The 19133-nt window shown below is 43.1% G+C and overlaps 1 protein-coding gene across 1 annotated transcript in view; it reads left to right on the top strand.

Annotated features, from left to right (window-relative positions):
- Nucleotides 1-2447: 2447 nt before the first annotated feature.
- LOC115579505 (zinc fingers and homeoboxes protein 2-like) overlaps nucleotides 2448-19133 on the top strand; it is a 134941-nt gene continuing 118255 nt past the window's right edge. Inside the window, exon 1 of the mRNA XM_030413077.1 lies at nucleotides 2448-2606. The gene's annotated coding sequence lies outside the window, so the exon portion shown is untranslated. The remainder of the gene's footprint in view (nucleotides 2607-19133) is intronic.

Here is a 19133-nt window from a genome sequence, read left to right as displayed (position 1 = left end):
TCACCCGATAGTCAGTCTGCAGAATTAATGAGAGTTTAGACGAGTAGGAAACATCTTGTTTTGCCAATACAGTCACAGTAACCGATATAGGATGCTGCTTGGAGAAAGTCACCAGACCCCATTAAAAAATTGCTCAGTTTAGTGTGTAGTTGAGTGAGGAGGAACTGTATGAACGTTGTTTCTGACGGATCCTAAATGATTCGCGTCTTCTTGTAAATTCAAATGTTCTACACACAGGAGCTCGTTGTCCAAACATCCTCTCGCTGATATTACCGGGAAAAAACAGATTCAGTCTCCTGCTTATTATTTCATGTGGAGTCCAATTCTTCGACAATCATCAGACAAACTTTCTTTTCTCTGTCTTTGTTTTCCAGGAGGCCAGTTCTCGCCTCCGACGCTTTTTATGTGCAGACTTTTGTGACACTGTCGGCTGTTGATTACTATTTTAAAGACTATTTTAAGCCTTGAGTGGTTCAGTTTTTAACTTTTGTTGCTAAGCAATGTTGGCCAAAACTCTGCTTATTGGCTAGAGCTGGCACTCTTGCCTGGCAACATTACCTGATTGTGTATTCTGGAGACGCTGGCAAGAGCTTCCAGTTGCAGACAAACTCGTCTGCAGAGATGGCACAGCGCTGGTTCTGTTCTGTTCAGATGGACCTGTGTTATTCTCACCGGCCCGTCCATACATGCAGCACGGACCGGTGCTGTTATAATAGACGAGGTTCATGTAATGAGCTGTTCACTGAGTGTGTTTGACTTTGAATAAACTCCTGACTGGCAGACAGTCGAAGGCCTACGGTTCAACAAAGAATCTGGCTCGCATGCCGAATTTTAACGAGCTTTATTGTGACTAAACCCGGTCTGGACCTCTTCAAATTGTAAATGATTTAACTCGAGATAATCTGATAATGTGACAAACTACCTGGACAGCTGTCAGGTCGACAAGGTTCAATAAAACATTCATTAAAATACATAAAATACAGCATCTTAATTTACCGACACTGAAAACCCCCCAACATATTGGGAAATAACATCGATTATTAATAAAATTAAAGCCTAACAACGTTGTTCTGTCGAGGAGAGACGTCGTCTTTCTGTCCGGGAGATGTAGGGTTCAGGTTCTAACAAATCAGATCCATCAATCGCTTAATCAATCAAACTTCAAGCTATAAAAAACGGATAATAATTAGACGAATAAAACAGTAAAAATGCATAAAATCATCAGCAGGGCTTCAGGAAGCTTCTCCTGCTGATTCATACGTGACCTCTGACCTTACATAGAGCAAAACATGTTGTTTATTTACCTTTAAAGATTAATTAGTTATTTAGATTTCCACTAAATGTTCTTTAAACGGCCACAATCTGATCAATAATGCTGAAATAATACCTTGAATTGACCTGATTAAGGTGTAAAAATGATGGTGATCATCTTGTTGGCAGCCCAGGTGTTACAGGTGGATCAGCTTGAGGGTCCAGAACCGGTACATGCATCCTTTGGACCCAGTACATGGGCACAGGCGTGCTGTGCAGCTCTCGGCTCGTCCTGTAGGTGTCGCTGTCGGTCGTGTTTTCATGGACCGGTTCTGCACGTTTGTTGCATCTGATCAGCTACAACAGGCTGATCGATCAGAAATACATGAGGATGATTAAATGCAGACATAAACCTGCCAGAAACTTAACTTACATACACACACACACACACACGCACTCACACACACACCATACTCACACACACGGGGTGTGTGTGTATGGTGTGTGTGTGTGTGTGTGTGTGTGATGCTGTTTGTGAGGTCAGCTGTGGATCAAACAGGTGTTCAAAGAATTTAAAATAAAAAAAATCAACATTTGCATTTTTAAAAATCATTATAACATGTTTCATTTACATTAACAGGAGCTTAAACAAACAAATGCAATTTATTTTATTTATTTATTTTAATAAAAACATTGTTTTATAAATAAATCACACTTAGATCATGTTAAAAAAACAAACATTTGACTTTATATGATAGTGAAACTAAAAGTTCAAGTCAGGATAAAAAGTGTCATAAAGTGATAATAAACGCACATGTTGCCCCGCATGGACTTAATATGTGCGTGTTGCGGTGCGGTGCGGGGATCTTGCGGGAGGGAGTCGTGGGTGCTTGTAGCAGGAGTCGGGGGGGACACACACAGTGCGTGGCTGCAACATGCCCCGCACCTCCTCCTCCACCTCCTCCACCACCGCAGCAGCAGCAGCAGCCCCGCACCGGCCCCGCACCGGCCCCGCACCAGCAGCGTCCGGCTGCGCCACAATCCAACTTTTCTGTACATTTTCACGTCACCTGGACGCGAAACATAAATTTGGCATCCTATGCAAATATATGCTGACGTAAAAGATCATGTGGTTTTTGTCGTCGATCCCCCCTATGAGCAACGAGGAGGCTTTTTTTTTTTTTTTTTTTTTTTTTTTTTCCTCCTCTCTACTGTTGTCTTTAGGTTAGCTATGCTACAATCTTTACTGTACCCAGCGCTAGCTATATGCGCCCCGCACCGCACCGCCACTCTGGATATCTGGGAATAATTCAACTTCCAGGCTGCCGCACGCTGCGCCCGGAGCCCGCACACAGGTAGGACACACGGGAAACTTCTTATTTATTTAACTCCTGGGGAGAAATTTTGAACCAAAGTGACCGCAAAAGTGAAGTTATTAAAGCGGCTTGGTTGCAGCCAGACTAGCCGCCTGCCTGCCTGCCTGGCTGTCTGTCTCTGCCCAGGCTGCTGCTGCTGCCGCCGCCGCCGCTGCTAGCGACCGTCCCCTCCATCACAGGCTCTCAGAGGGGGGACCACCTTGCTATCACCCGGCAGAACCTCCACGGCAGCCCGCCTGGATTAAAACAGTTAGACACCTGGTTGTCAGGGAACTTTAGTTGCCGTGCGCTGCTGCTCCTCTCGGCTGATATTCGCGGATAGTTGTCAGACAAGTGAATGTCATCCGGTCCGCGGTGTTTTTTCTGGTAGCCAACTTTCTCCGTCCCCCCTCCACCCCCGGTGAAAGTGCACATAATACATTTATTAGCCAGCGGAGCTAGCCTGTTAGCCAGTTAGCCCCCCCTGTCAATGACGGGCAGCCCCGGGTGAAGCTAAGTGCTTTAGCGTTAGCCTTTCCCCGCACACAGCAGCAGAAACGTGGCTGCCGTCTCTGGATGTTGTGCTTTCATGTCGGGAAACGCGTTTGTTTTGGGCTCCCGCTCCCCTCCGTGCCCGTCCGAGTCAGCACCACTCCGCCCGAGCCGTGTGGAGGAACGACCCCCGGGGGGTGTTTGTGTGGTGCCACGGTGCCGGCGGAGCAGGCTGACAGTTCGGGTCGCGGTGTCGGTTGGAGTGTTGTTGTTGCCCGCTGTACGTTCGGTTCAGCCGGGGCTAGCTAGCAGACAGCCAGTCTGGCTGGTTGGGTCATCTGAGGTGAAGCCGCCGTCAGCGGGCTGTATAGAAACACAGGCTGCCGGCGGAGAACCGCTTCTAACGGCTCTCCACACACTCGGAACCGGCGGCGAACAGTCAGAACCGTTTTCTAACCGCTCGGCGTGTTTAGACCAACTGTCCGTCACGTTTTCAGGCGCTTTTCTGGCGGTTTTTTCGTGGAGATACGGAGTCTCCGCACCAACTGCCATTAAACAGTTTGGCGTGAAACGGACCGCTGCGGTGGTTCCGACAGCTTTAACCGGGTTTTGAGGAGACAAATGAGTCCAGTAAGTTTGTTGGGTCGTGTTTGTTGAACTCGTTTTCGTGTTGTTGTTCTGAACCGTCGTCGGGCTGGCTGCCTGTTCGGCGAGCAGACGTTGACTCGGTGCCAGTTAATGGCAGACTGGTTCTGGACTGGTTCAGGCTGTCCGGGATCTGGTTCCAACTGTTTTGTGTGAGAGACAGTTCGGTTTTAAACTGGTTTAAAAGAACCTGAGGGTCTGGGCTTTAACATTAAACTGGTTTTAACTGGTTCTTATGGAAGTTAGACTGGTTTTAACACAGACTGACTGCTGGTGGTTCTGTTAAAGGGACCCTGTGTGGTTCTGGAGGAGACATTCAAAACTCAGAACTTGTTTTAAATTGCCCATAAGTGACTGAACAAGCAGTTCTCAGGGGTGGCAGGGTCCGCCACACAGCGTGAAATCATCTTTAAGGTCAGTTTGTGTCTTCAGCCGCGAAAACAAAGAGAGTTTGTTCCCCCAAAAACTACAAAATGCTCCTTTTAACTGTGTGTTCTGCTGAGGATGGACCGGTTCATGTGTCACGTGAGGACGTGTGTGTTGTATATAGCGTGTGTTTGTTTTCCTACGGTTCTGCTCGCAGTCAAACTTTTTCTCCTTCGCCGCCAAAGTTCATCCAGTTCCTGCTCAGGATGTTCTCCGACCTAATTTTCCTCCCAAATCTCGTTACATAAAATCATGAATAATTAGGTGTGCCGCGCGAAAACCTGGTTCAGGACGTATGCAGCAGTGTGTGTGCGCGTGTGTGTGTGTGTGGTACCAGATAAATCCTGGTGACCTCTGAACCCTGATTATCAACAGAAGCTCCTGTTTTTTGGGTGTGTTTGGCGTCTGGTCCTCGGCACAGTTTGAGCCTGAAGGACGTGCAGAGGGGAGCTTTGAGCCGGGCTCAGAGGAACAGGTGTGTAAACTGAATTTGGGCAGGTTCTACCCTCCACCACATCCCTGACAGTGTGACTGAAGTGTGTCTTGGCTCTTGGAAAACACTGGAGAGGCTCATATTTGGCAGCAGCTCCTCCTCTTCCTCTTCCTCTCCTCCTCTATACTGCCCGGTGACAGCGTTAACATTCACCTCCTCCCTGCTGCTGCTGCTGCTGCTGCTGCTGCACCGTATACACCTCTTTTTTATTTATTTTAGTTTGAAAGTGTGTCAGATTTTTTAATATTATCTCCCCCTCGCCTGTTCTGGTTCATAATCACATTTCCTTTTCCATTGACCGACTTTTTTTGTCTCATATTTTGCCTCCATTGTATCGCCGCCGTGTCAGGCTTTTTAATCCTATGATATGGATGCAGGGATCAGTCAGTCATGCTGCCAGTCTCCGAATCACAGCGCACTCGCTCGCTCCCTCGCTCGCTGGCTGCTATTTATTTGTCACAAACGCCAACACACACACAGCTTCCTCACTCGGAGACTTCTACACACACTCTCACATCACACATCACACACACACACGCTCTCGCTTTTTCCTCTTCCTGCTCTGACACGCTGCTATTTCTTTGACACGCACTCACACACACATTTTTCTTGCCGGTTCCTCGGAAGTGCAGCTGTGATTTGCTGTTTGCCACCTGACCTGTCACCCCAATACACACACACACACACACACACACACACACACACACAGCTTTTATTTCACCGTTTAGACTGTTCACATCGTTGGTTTTTATCTCTGATGATTGCAGCTCAATGCACGTTTTTTTTATTTTTTTGGTTGTTATTATTTGTGGCGATTGAAACGGACCCCATTCTGCGTTTGTGTCGCCCTCAGTGGCATTCAGTCATGAGGCTTTATGACAGCTATACGAGCCGGAACACACACACACACACACACACACACACACACACACACACACACACACACACACACACTCTCTCTCTTTGTTGCTCTGTCAAACTGCTATTTATTTCACACATGCAGAAAGCATGCATGACAGCTGCATCTTGCCACACTCACACACACATTCAGACCTCTTTTTCCACTCCTTTCTGCTTTTATTCCCTCACACACACACACACACACACACACACATATACACACAAGTATTTCCAGTGCTGTCGGTGCTTTATGAAATAGTGAGAGGCTGTGTGTGTGTGTGTGTGTGGGTGTGTGTTTGGGAAGCTGAGTACGAGCGTGCCAGGTTGTGCGTGAGCGAGTGGAGTGCCGGTGATTTCGTGTGTGTGGTGAGTCACTGGAGAGCATGGGCTGGTCAGAAACGCTGTGTGTGTGTGTGTGTGTGTGTCGAGTTTCCCCATGAAGAGCTCCAGTGGAGACACACACACACACACACACACACACTCACACTGGCTGTATTGGATCTGCACTGCTGGTGTTGGACCAAACCCACCTTCCACGTCGACTCGGAGGGTTCGGGGGCGAAGTTAGCGTGAACATGAACACCAGGGATCCTCCTCCAGCCAGATTTAACTCCCCCGGACGTAAAGCACAGCTCTTATTTTAATGTTGGATCAGAACTGAGTAATAGTTCTGTATTTTCGGCCGTGCAGACGTTCATTACACGCCATGAAATCACTGTTTAAGTTGTTTTTTACAGTATAAAAGTAAGAATCTTCACAGTATTTGTTGGTGCTCAGAGGATTTCCTAAACATTCAGATCTTCTTCTGAACTCTGGTGTTTTAATGTGACTGTCAGTTTTATTCTCCTTAACTGCAAACTTCTAACAGCGGATGTTGAAGCCACATGTCTTCAGTCGCTGTAGTTATTAAACCGATACAGCAGCTCACCGCAGACCAGATCATACCAAAATAAGCAAACTGATTATAGAGAATATTTACCATTAATAATAATGATAATAATAATAATGATGATAATAGAGCTGCTGGTGAGTAAAGTATCATATCAGATCTCATCTGTCATGTAAATGTGGATGTTAGCAGAAGCTAAAGTTACGTTAGCTCACGTTAGCTTACAGAACAGAACGAACCGCCACTTTGAATGCTTCTAATTGTAATAACAACCTTCAGATGATGTGATTTAAGTTCATCAGAATGACTTATAAACATATTTATTCATATTATAATATATTATGTTCATATAAATGAATCTGTGCAGGAATAACATTAAACTTTGGCTGCTGAGGTGACGCTGTGTTACGTTATATTATTAAGGAGATATTAAAGGTATTAGACCTGCAATTAAATATTATTTTTATTGTTGATTAATCTCTTGATTATTTTCTCAATTCATTGATTAGTTGCATAAAATGTTGCTCAGTCTTCCCCAGAGGCCAAGATGGCGTCTTTGAATGTTTTCTTTTGTCCACAACACAACAAAGATATTAACTTTACTGTCGTAGACGATAAAAGAAAACCAGGAAATATTCACGTTTGAGTTCTTCAGTCCTCGTCACGAGTCCATCAACAGAACAGAACCGCACACTTGTTGTGTTTAAACCCTGTTGAGCGACAGATTCTGTAGTCGTGGTTCTGTTCAGCTCGGGGGAACCTGAACGTGGACCCATCACTGATACACCACGTCATCATCAGCATACTGTCTTTATAGAGCGTCACCTGTTTTCACTCTGATGATGAGGATCCAACTGTTCTCTTGACGAGGATGAATGAAGACTTTTAAAACGACGTCCTGTTGCCTTAAAGTCCCTGAACAACGTTTAGTAGAAACATTATCGTGGAGGGTTTCTGTAAACTCACGTGCTGCGTGGTGTTGATCCGATCTCGTCTCATTCAGGGCTTTCTGTGTTATTACAGCTGGTTTTCCTGCCTGTATTTTTCCGACCCGTTACTGTTGTGGTTGAGGAAAACCGTCATCAATGACTTATTTAAATTACTGAAACAATCTTGAGATCTGCGGTGTGATTCAGAAGACCGGAGCTCAGGGAATATGATTTATCAGCCAGCCCTAAAGATCTGAGTTTGATATGTAAATACGAGGCTCTACATACATCTGGAAACAATCCTCCAGAAGCCCGTTTTCATACCAGAAAACATCTTTGAAATGCTGCTTTTGTTTTATTCGCCTGCAGCCTCGCAGATGCAGCGTGGAGCTGGACTGTGTCAGACACCTGTGTGGGAGAGACGGGCAGCGAACAGTTTCAAATCCCCAAAATTCACCAGAGCTCGATTAACCGATCAGTCGATTGATATTTAAAGACTAATCATTGAAGCGTTTGCCTGTTGCAGCCTCTTGGATCTGAGGTTCTGCAGCTTTTCTCTGTCATGTATGATAGAGAATGAAGAGAGTGTGTTTTTTGGACGGTCGTCTGGACAAAAGAATCAGTTTGAAGACAGAGAATGTGTCGATTTGTTTCCCTCTTTTGTTTTTCACGTTTGGTTTCCGTATAAATTGAGGAACCTGCTGATCGAGTGGTGGAGTAATCAGAGTATCTGTACCGGTTATTAAATCAGACATCATTCAGAATCGTACGTAATCTTCTTCTCCCGTATCATTAATCAGTCTGATCGTGTTCGTGTGCAGGAGAAGTGTTTTCCGGAATATCTGAATAACAAAGTATTGATCTCGGTTATATTATTCTGGGATACATGTGTGTGAAAACAGAAATATTAATGAGTGTGACTTTTTCCACACCGCCAAGAATAACTGGGGGAAACACTGAATACTTGTAATTGTCTGAAATGCTTTGGCAGAAGAAGGTACAATTTTAGGATATTGAATATTGGCACAAAACAGCAGATTCAGTCCAAAAATATCAAGTGTTGACTTCAAAAAACCTGCTCGAACCAGAAGAGACGTGGAGATGATTTAAGTTCACCGTACATCCTGATGACACGCTGCCTGAAAATGTGATAAAATAAATACAATGACAGGAAAAAAGAAAAAAAAAATACAGGATAAATGCTAATGAGATATTTTTGCAGATGAGATAAAACAAGCCGGGTTGCTTGTCAGCTGAGCGCTCTGTGGAGTAATTAATATTAATGTAACATGCAAATAAAACAGTGAGACTTCACTGGTGTCGTCTGCAGGGAGAGAGCCGTATAGAAAGCTCGTCTTCATCCGGCGCCGCAGGGAGCCGCCGGCTCATAAACACAGCGGCGGTAAACACGTCGTCCTCCGCGTGATGAAGTGGCTGTCCGGACCAATCACTGACAAATATGTCACCTTGTTTTTTTGCTTTTTTTGTTGTTGTTGGAGCTGTGAATGTAGTTTCCCCTCTGGGCCAATCAGCTTAACATCGATCTGTAGTTCTGACCCGCCCACAGCTGCATCAGCACCAACACACATGATGTTAGAGACACAACAGGAATAATAAACGTACATGTTACCAGTGAACAACACTGTGCATGTACATCCAGTCACTGATGACACGTTAAATCATTGAATAAATTAGTTTTGTACGAATCAAATGGGACATAAAACCAATTTAGCTCTTAATTTGAGTTTTTGAGATAATCAGTAAAAATTCATCGTGTTGTTTCAGCCGGTTTGTAACTGACAGATATTTTAATTAATGTTTTTTCCCCATACAGGTCAAATTTGAAGGGATTTTAATTTGGATTTCATTTGTATGTAGACAAACAGATAAATTAACTGTGGCTGCGGCGTGTTGAGATCAAAGACGCACGTTATCGATTATATATTTAAAATATAACAGTCGTTACATGTAGCAGGACTGCGGCTGTAAAAAAAAAATGTTTTTCCATCATTGATTATTCTGATTAATCAATGTGTAATTTTGAGGCAGTGAAATGTTAGAAAATATTCCACAGTGGGAATTTCAAATGCAGTTTACTTTCAGGAAAGATAAAGAAAAACAACAAATAGTCCAGGGATTGATTATCAAAAGAAAACGTCTAATTAATTAGCTGCCAAACAAATAAACAGTTCAGCTGTGATTACATTAAACGTGTCGTTATTTATTGGTAAAGTCTTTTGTTAATAATGTTGAAACTGCCGGTAATTAAAGCGTGACGAGCTGAAGGTGTCGGATCTGATCTGACGTCAGACGGACAGACAGACGTAACGAGCTGCCACTCGCCTCTGACTGTCTGCTAATTAACACTCAACCCGTCAGATGATAACGTGATGAGATCAGAGGTCACTGTTCATCATAACGACACGTTCATGTAAACATAATTATGCAAGAATGAGCTCGAACTTTGGCTGCTGAGCTAAAGTTACGTTAGCTGACGTTAGCTGTCCAAACAATCAGCTCCTGGTGCTCCAAATTAAAATATATTAAGAGTAATTTCCTCAAAATAAGACGTTTGTTATGACTGTTTACACTCTGCTGGTGTTTCCATATCTGCAGGTATTTTATCGAGCGGCACAAAAATAACATTTGGTCGGCTAACGTAAGAATATAATTCATATTGTTGGTTTTTCTGAACAACAAAGAAGACAAAACTATCTTGGTAGTTTATATTAATAATACGTTTTTGGACGAATGTACTTCTGAAGCAGACTTCCAGTTTTATAATTTATAAATGAATTAAATAAATAAAATGTGACTTACAAAACCACCAGACTTCTTGAGCTTATGATCATTGTAATGAGCAGTTATCCTGCTGATTATTTTCTTTAATGGTCGATTCATTGTTTAGTTTTTCTCAAATTCCAGAAACAAGTGAAATACATGATGTATGTAATTCTATACATTTAATATAATTAAAGGTTTTTCTTCTGTATGTATATAATTGACTTGCTTTAATCCAGGAGCTCCAGATGACGTCTCCAATGTGTCTTTTGTCTGAACAACAGCGCAAATTATTCTGTTTTGTTTCATTTATAAGAAAGAAAAGAACAGAATCGGACCCCATTTTCCATTTTTGCACTAAAAAACGAAGAACAGTCGACCTTCAGAGTCGTTTCTGATTGATTTTCTGTGATCTCGTTGGTTCTGCTGGTGATTTATTGGAGGACGAGTGGTCGCAGGGAGGCTGCAGCGACAGGACAGTTTGTATTTAAAGGGTTTATTGTTGTAGCGCTGCTCAACCGCACCGACACTGAGAGAGACTTTTAAAATATTGTGGAGGAGGAAAATTATCACCTGAATTTCTTTCCTAAAATATATGCAGGCCTCTTTCTCTGGGAAAGTGTGTCATTTTGTCATTTTGACATAATTTACTGAATGTCCTTTAAAAAAAAAAAAAAAACAGAAGCAGAAGTTTGTGTCTGTTTTTTTGCCATCAATCATCTCGTGAAAGTAGGTGTCACTTTTTTTTTAATGTGTCTCATATTTGGAGCGAAACACTTCAAAAACAGATGCCGTGTTTGTTATCGCTGCTTATATTATTTAGATTTTTTTCCCCTTTAAATCTTCAAGAAGTCATTTTTATTCATGAAGGGAGAGAAAGAATGCTTATTTTCTCATTAAATTCTGCAGTGTGTGTTTCTCAATTACTCAACACATGAGTGACCAGCAGCACTGATGGGCTCATCAGACAAAAAAATGTCTTAGATTAGCCCCCCCTCGCCTGAACTGTGATTTGTTAAAGAACCCCCTCCCCTCATGTCTGGATCGTTAATTTGAACCTTGTTCCAAACCCTCATTTATCCAGAAAAGTCTTACTGAGCACGGTTCCCCCTTTTTCATCAGCGTCCTCATTGATATTCATGTGTTTCCTCGTGTTCACACCTGGGGGCCGCCCGCTAACACCACAGGCGCGTCTCATCATAAACTCCGCTGGGAGACGGCGCTGCCTTGCTCAAGAGAACTTCAGATGTGTGCTTTTGAGGCAGAGGATTGTGATTCTCGCTCACGTTTTTTCCACTATTTCCAGTATTTTGCCAGCTGGTCCACAGTTGGAAACAGCCACTTTCCAGGCGAGAGGCCGTTTCTCTGAATCTGCCCATTTTCTACTTTTTGTCTCTGTTTGTGTTTGACAGCAGCTCCTCCGCTGAGCTGCCGCACGCCGCTGAGACAAAGTGGAAAACTCAGCTGCTGCCACTAATGAACAGGTTAACAGTGTGGCAAGAAGAACAAAAAACACTTCTACAAATTCAAATTCGGCTGGGCAGGACATGTGAGAGACCAGAGCAATCTGTCACTCGTGTTCACAACGTTGTAGATACAATTTAAATATACCTGGTAGCTTCAGCGGCAGAAACACGTCGTCATACACAAACAACTAATAATCGATCCATTAACAGTCACTCCCAACACAACACATCGCTGCTCATAAAAGAGCATGTTGCAACGTACCAACGACAGCCGTTCCAAACCACCGTCATGCAAATGAGGAGGCAAGAAAACACTTTGTCAGGTTTAGACAAGAAAATACTCGGTCAGGTTTACGCAAGAAAAACATTTGGGCAGATTTATGTGAGAAAATACTTAGTCAGGTTTAAACGACCAACGTAACAGCGACAGGCGTTCCAAAACACCAGTATGCAAATGATTAGGCAAGAAAACACTTTGTCAAGTTTAGACAAGAAAATACTCGGTCAGGTTTACGCAAGAAAACACTTGGTCAGGTTAGAGCTGTGTGATGTTACGATATATATGGTAGTGCGATATAAAAGTGTCTACCGTAGGATATAACCCTCTGTTGTTCTATCGTAACTTTAACGTGTAGGCTACTTGATTAGCACTGTTGCTACACTACTGTTAACGTACGCTATGTTTGTAATTTAATACGCCGTCTAAAGCACAACTCGACGTCGGAATGACCGTTGGATATCGACATTTTGATTTCTAAACAAGTTTATTGTATGAAAGCGAATGTAACTGCAGCTGCTGCTTTGTGGGAGCATTTTTACGTCACCCGCAAGGACTCGTTTCCGGCACCGGTCACCCGGGAGTAAACAGAGGCGAAGCAGCATGGCGGAGACGGAAGACGAAAATAATGTTACTAGTAATGTTACATCAGACGCGGATACAGAAGCAGAACCCCCGAGAAGATTAATGCCGAAAAGGGGGAACCAGAATTCCATCGTTTGGCTTTGGTTTGGGTTTAAAAAGTCAGACACCGACCAGACAACGTGAATCTGCAAAACATGCCGCCAACAAGTTGTTACAAGCGACTCGAACACGTCTGATCTGTTCTGCCACTTAAAGACACGCCGGGATATATATCGTTATCGGGATATAAAATTTGCTTTATCATGATATTAGATTTTGTCCATATTGCACAACACTAGATCAGGTTTAGAAAAGAAGAAAAAACCAAACTGTTGGTTAGGTTCAAACGAGAAAATACTTGGTCAGGTTTAGGAACACATTATGGTTTGACCTAAAATGACTAAGTAACTGATATTATTCTGCCTACGTCAGGTGCGGAACTTATATAATATATGTAACTACGTCAGGAAGTAATAACTCATTTTCTTTGGTCAGAGTCCGGCGCGTCTATGACCCGTTCATCCGCCCACGACCACCTCTCTAACCGACCTGTCGCTCTTTATACTTCCTCACCTGACTTCCTCCTTTGCTGCTATAATAATTAGACGTCACCACCTAACGAGATTTATAAATATGGGTCGTAATAATATATCACCCAGTTCTACCTCACAGTACTGAGGCTATAGCTTCTTTCCATTCCAACTTACCAACTTTAATATTATTAAATCAAGCAGCCGATCTAAGAATAAATAAATGAGCATCACTCTTCACACTGACCCAAACACCCTCAGATTCCCTGAGACTGACCCCAGAATACATTTGATATTTATATGAAACTCACAGAAACACGGCTCAGAAATCCTTCCTCAGGAATTATCCATGAGATATTTGGGTCTTTTATTACCTGATAAAGAATTCATCCACATCCAGTGTAATAAACAAACTTACCTGAGGGACACATTCATCATTCTGCTGTGATTTTTCATTTGATTCAGCTGAAGTTTTCTTCTGCTGGGAATCAGAAATCAACACCCAAGAAAAGTAAAATAATAAATCACCTGTGTGCAGCTTATTTACTGCACAGCACAATCTGGACACAAACTTCCATATTTTTTCTTTTTTTGGGGGCATCTGATGTGGAAGTTATCAGTGCAGTAACATTATAATTACATATCATTACTCAGCTAATCGTATTAGATTAAATTATATGATACACGATGTAAGAAAACATCGGCAGCAGCTGCTCTCCGTACGACAAGGAGTGAGACGGGTGAACAGATGTGTTTCATTTACCTGAATTCTCCTCAGACCTGCAGGGAAGAAAGATTAAAAACAGGGAAATGATTTTACATCTTAACCCAAAAACAGTTCATCACATTTATATATATATATATATATATATATATACATATAAAAATGTATGTATGGTACAAGCTGCTCAGACACCATGTCACTCTTGTTGCTCTTTGGTTTGTTCTCGTGGCGTTGAGACAAGGAGGTTTTGTGAAGTTTGGAAACAGAAAAAAGACACACAATCTCTACATTTAAGTGAAAAAGCAGACGGCTGTGGTCCAGAATCATCTTTATTCTCTTATTTCTATACACTTGCTGGCCTGTGTCCTGTTGTGACATCACTGGTGTGGGTGTGGTGACACGTGGACTCTTCTCTCCGGAGTTCCCCTTCACGTTCATTTCTGGAAAACTTCCTCAAACCCGACACATCGCACCTGCTGTCTCGTAATGTTGGGAGACGTTTCAGGGCTGTTGTTATTTAGCAATGCCGCTGCAGTGCATTGTGGGATTTCCTTCTCCGCCTATGAAACCACTGCATGCTTCCTTCCTCCCATGTGTCCTACCTGACAGAGACGATCGCTACGTTGTGATTCTTAGAAATGCTGCCTAAATAGAAACCTTCCCCGGGTTTGAAACAGAGCTTTTCTGTGTCTCAGAGCGCCGCTGCCAAGAAACTATTTCCTATTTATACTGAGTGTGTGTGTGTGTGTGTGTGTGTGTGTGAGAGCGATGGAGGCTGAGAGCTCCAGATTCTTACGATTCCTTTGGAATTTGGAGAGCAGCAGGACGGCAGGATGAGGCTAATTCAATCAGCTCGGGGTGGAAATAGAAACTTTAATTCTTTTTCCAAGTAACAGTGGTTTTATTCTCATGTATGTGTTACACCGTGGGATGTGACAAACCCCCTGTCAGGTCTACAGGGTGAGCCAGAAGTTACATCCAAAAGAAAAATTTACGTTTTAAAGGGAAATCTGAGAAACCACAAGATTTTTTCTTTTGTCCAAACATCGTAACAGGATACAGCAAATACACTGTGCTTCACCTGCCGACCATAATCAGACAAATCTCATTATCAGGGTTTGTTATTACATTGTGGTTTGAAAGAAGAAGTATTATATCTTTTCCATAAGTTAACAACAAGCTGTTCTCAGAGGAAAATAAGGTTTCAGAACACTGTCTGAACAAGGTAAAACTGTATGAAATCTGTTGTCGTTTAAGGTCAGTTTGTTCATTTAGTTTGACTGATTTTATCCACCGAAACAATGAAGATCTTCTGATCTGCTCCTTCAATATTCACCTCGTTCCACAATTTGTAGCCGTTACTTCCTATCGAAGGTCGAGCTGAGCGTTAACAGATACGTCACAAAGTGTCGCCCAGCACCTTCGACAGTATTGGGTCCCTTGTTTTCGTTGATAGTTGTATCGTAGCTTTTCAAATGACTTGAAACTCCAAACTTACATTAAGAAATGTGTTCAGCTATCTCGCTCCGTGTGTCCAAATCTAACCGTCAGCAGCGAGTAATGAATCCTGGGATACGGTTGGATCATCACAACGTGGGAAACGAAGGTTGCAGCATTCGTAATGGAACGACCTCATCGAGCTGCTGTGACGCACTCGATCTTCAGCCGTCTAATTGAGACAAGTTTTATTTAAAGAGAGACATCTCAACTAGAACGCTCCAGGAAACCCTGAGTCATAATTGCCAGCCTGGTGCCAAAACAGCCGACCAATCAGAGCGCTGTAGGGTTAAGAATCGATGTCAAGTTCTGCCTGTGCCAGAAAGATCCAGACGAGCGTGGATGATTGTTGTAAGTCGACCCACAGAACGCTTAAACTGACATATTCCTTCAGTCTTCAGGACTTCGGGCTGCGACTGTATCCAAGTTTCTCTGTCAGCTGAGGTGACATCAGCGCGACGAACACGTTCAGTCATCGCTGATGGTCGGTGCGGAATAACTGCAGCACATGACCGAATACAAAACGCCAAAACTTCAAACAATCTCCTGCACAAACATTTTTCAGATTCCACTGCTGGTCACACAAGACAGCAGCATGGGAATCTCTCACTCCATGAACCTCTTCAGGACACAAGAGGCGACTGAATCCATCTCAACCTGATTGTATGTACAAACACACGTCCCGGCGTTTTACCTTCTGTGTTACCTCGACTCCTACAGCTGTAACTAAAAGAGCCATCAGTGCAGACATCACTCACACGGTCTCTTCAGTCCGAACAAAACCCTGCTGCCACCGAGGCCACCATCACACCGACCGAGCTGAATGTGATACTCCCCGACGGAGGCTCATTCATCTCTAATGAAAGAATCCGTTTCAGACGCAGGCGCTGAAGACGTTACTCTACTTACAAAACTGTCCCTTTCTGCCTTTTGTGGGGAGGAAGTTGTTGTGAGGACTAAAATAAAATCGAGGGGGGATTAAAAGTTGGGTGAAAGCTGATGCTGCAGTTCCCCAATCGATCAGGTAACCCGATCAGTTTCATCAGAGTACATTAGAGCAGCAGGATCTCAGAGTACGACTCCACGACTGATTAAATGTGAATGTGCTGCGGTCAGAGAGCTGCTGGTTTGAATCCCTGAGCCAGCAGGAAAGAAATCTATAGAGAAAGTGAACGAATGCATCACCGCTGCCAACAAAGCTCAGAAACTAAATCAAGAAAATGTGCTGACATGTTTACGTGTGAAAAATGATTTAAAAAGAAGATATTTTTATGCATGGACGGAGTTGAATAAGTGCCGTGCGTGTTCGAGGACAGTGTTTTCCCTCAGGGACCTGCATGTGAAGTTGAAATGAGTCAGAAATTAAAGATAGAACCAACTCAGGTCAGCGTTAACTGCTGGTCTTCTTCAGGACTTCACCGTGCTGCTGTAGTTCCCTCGAGCAAAGCCCAGAATCACACTCAGCTGAATCGTCCGTGTTAATGTGAACATGCTGCTCACAGTTCAAACACGGATCACACTCTCGTGTTTCTTGACATTTTCAAACCCTGAATCTAAATTGTATTTGTGTCTACAAGAGTTTTAAATAGCAGAATGTTTAAACAGTGTGGTGAGATTTAATATCTCAGGAACAAAATCCAGCCATTAATATTATTATTATTATAGTTAAACATGAGATTTCTTCAACGATATTAAACCAAAGTCATGGTCGTCAGGTCTTGACACCCGGCAGCCATCTTGGCATCTCTCCTGGGGCAGGTGATTTTGGAACAAGACCTCTAAATGAATGAAAGAATGAGGAGTGAGACATAAAACCTGGACAGGTAGAATCAGTCAGTCAAATTAATTAAATATCACGTAACAGTTTGGTGACTTTACCCCCTAATAAAGTATAAAACTTGTGGCGGCCTCATCAGGACCAATCAGAAGGTCATTTCTTTACCTCGTTGTCATCAGTAGTAACAAACAACAAACAAACAAACATGTGAGTACATTTTTGGTTTCGTCAATGTTGATTTTTGGTTTCACACAGAACACGAGCAGCAGTGTTGTTGGTTTATTTAACTTCATAATCGAAATCCAAGCATTTGTTTTCGAATTCCTGTTTCGAAATTAACTATATTTCTTATAGATTGACGTGTGATCCAACAGAGGGCGCTCTAAACATTTTGAACAAATTGCGTGTTATTTCAAAAGTAACAGCCATAGTTTAACCAGACTATCATTTACAGCTTCCTCTATCTGCAGATTTTGTCACCTGACTTCCTCCTTTGCTCCCGTCATAATAACTACAACCACCAGAGGTCGCCACCTGACGATGGATGTATATTGTTGTCGTGATCAGTTGCATCAGATCTCTAAACGTGTATCATCCACGATCAGACTGTGTTGTGCTTTAATCTCTTTCACCAGAGTAACGCTGATATGAAACCATTCACTGTGTTTACGTTGTTGTAAATACGGAGTGTTGTTGTTGTTTGTTCTCCAAGAAAAGAAAAAATTTAATTTGAGCCGGTGTTTCGTCCACAGTGAAGCCAGAGAGATTCTGGACGTGGGTAGTTTTGTTAAACAACCTGCTGCATTTCACTTCCATTTATTTTTGATGAAAAGCATTTATTTGTGTGTGTGTCTCTGAGTGTAGTTAATACAAAGTGATTATTACATGAGCAGGAGCTGGGTCTTTGTCTGAACACAGCCCGTGTGTTGAGCTGTGTCTGGAATCAGCAGGGCAGAGTATTTTTCTTTTTCCAGCCTCCACCCTGCAGAGTCGTACTGTATGCAGGTCGCTGTACTGCCGGTATTTGTCATAGTGACCTCTTTCTCTGTCTGCGGCGCCGCTGTTACAGAAATCTGAACAGACGGACTCTGGGTGTGTGTTGGAGAGTCGAGACCCTGCTGTTTGCTACCGAACATCCACATTAATATTTCACACTGAGTTTGTGCACGTTCAGAGTGTGTGCGAGTGTCTGGACAGAAAAAGCAATTAAAGCACGCCGCTTTTCTCACTTTATTTCAGAGCAGGACAAAAGGAAGTGAACGCTCTTCAAAATAAGAGCGAGCAGGAGTGTGTCTGTGCAAAAATGACTGCCTTATTCTTCTAAATGTTTTTACCTTGTAGTTTTGATCACATTCATAATAAACACAGTGCGGACAGAAAAGGAAAAGTCATCTTTAAAGAACTTAAACACGGCGGTGTTTTTAACCACCTTTGCTTCTTTCTGGTTGTTATTTTTAGAGCATCTCTGCTTCATTAGACGGTGTGTATACAGTGGAAGGGATACAGGAAAAGATGGGAGAGGAAGCAAAATGTAAAATTGGAAAGAAAAACCCAGTCCAACATAAACACAGCGGTGTTTTCTACCTTTACTGGCTCGTCCTGCCGTCCTGTCTGTGGCGTGAGCCTTCGTCAGACAGTATACAGACTCATGGAGGTATAAACTCAAGCGAAGCGCAGCCAAACTCATGCTGGTTAGTTTCCCACTTAACTTTTTAATGTGGTAGACAATTCCACGTTTTGGTGAAGTGTAGACAAGGCGTAAACCACGGGGACTATTTTTAGGCGTCGGCGGCACAGGGCTTGCGCCATCCTGCCATTTCTCTGCCTGACTCATCACCACGACAGGAAATAAACTGCTCTCTTTCTCCACCAGTGACAGCAGCAGATGGTTTTCCAAATTCAGCAGCCACTCCTTGCTCTTTTACTAGCCAAATTAATTTGATGTAAATCTGTTTTTTTTTTTCCCGAGCTCTCGCAGTGGTTGGTTTCTTGCCAAAATGACAGAATCACCAGTGAGGCAGAGAAAAAGCTACCAAACCGCACCAGCCTGGACGGTGGTGACACCACTTCCTGCTCG

This window comes from Sparus aurata, chromosome 3, assembly GCF_900880675.1.
Source record: "Sparus aurata chromosome 3, fSpaAur1.1, whole genome shotgun sequence".
In the NCBI taxonomy this organism is placed as follows: Eukaryota; Metazoa; Chordata; class Actinopteri; order Spariformes; family Sparidae; genus Sparus; species Sparus aurata.
The sequence above is the reverse complement of the archived record's forward strand: the minus strand, read 5'-3'. Positions and strand labels throughout refer to the sequence as shown.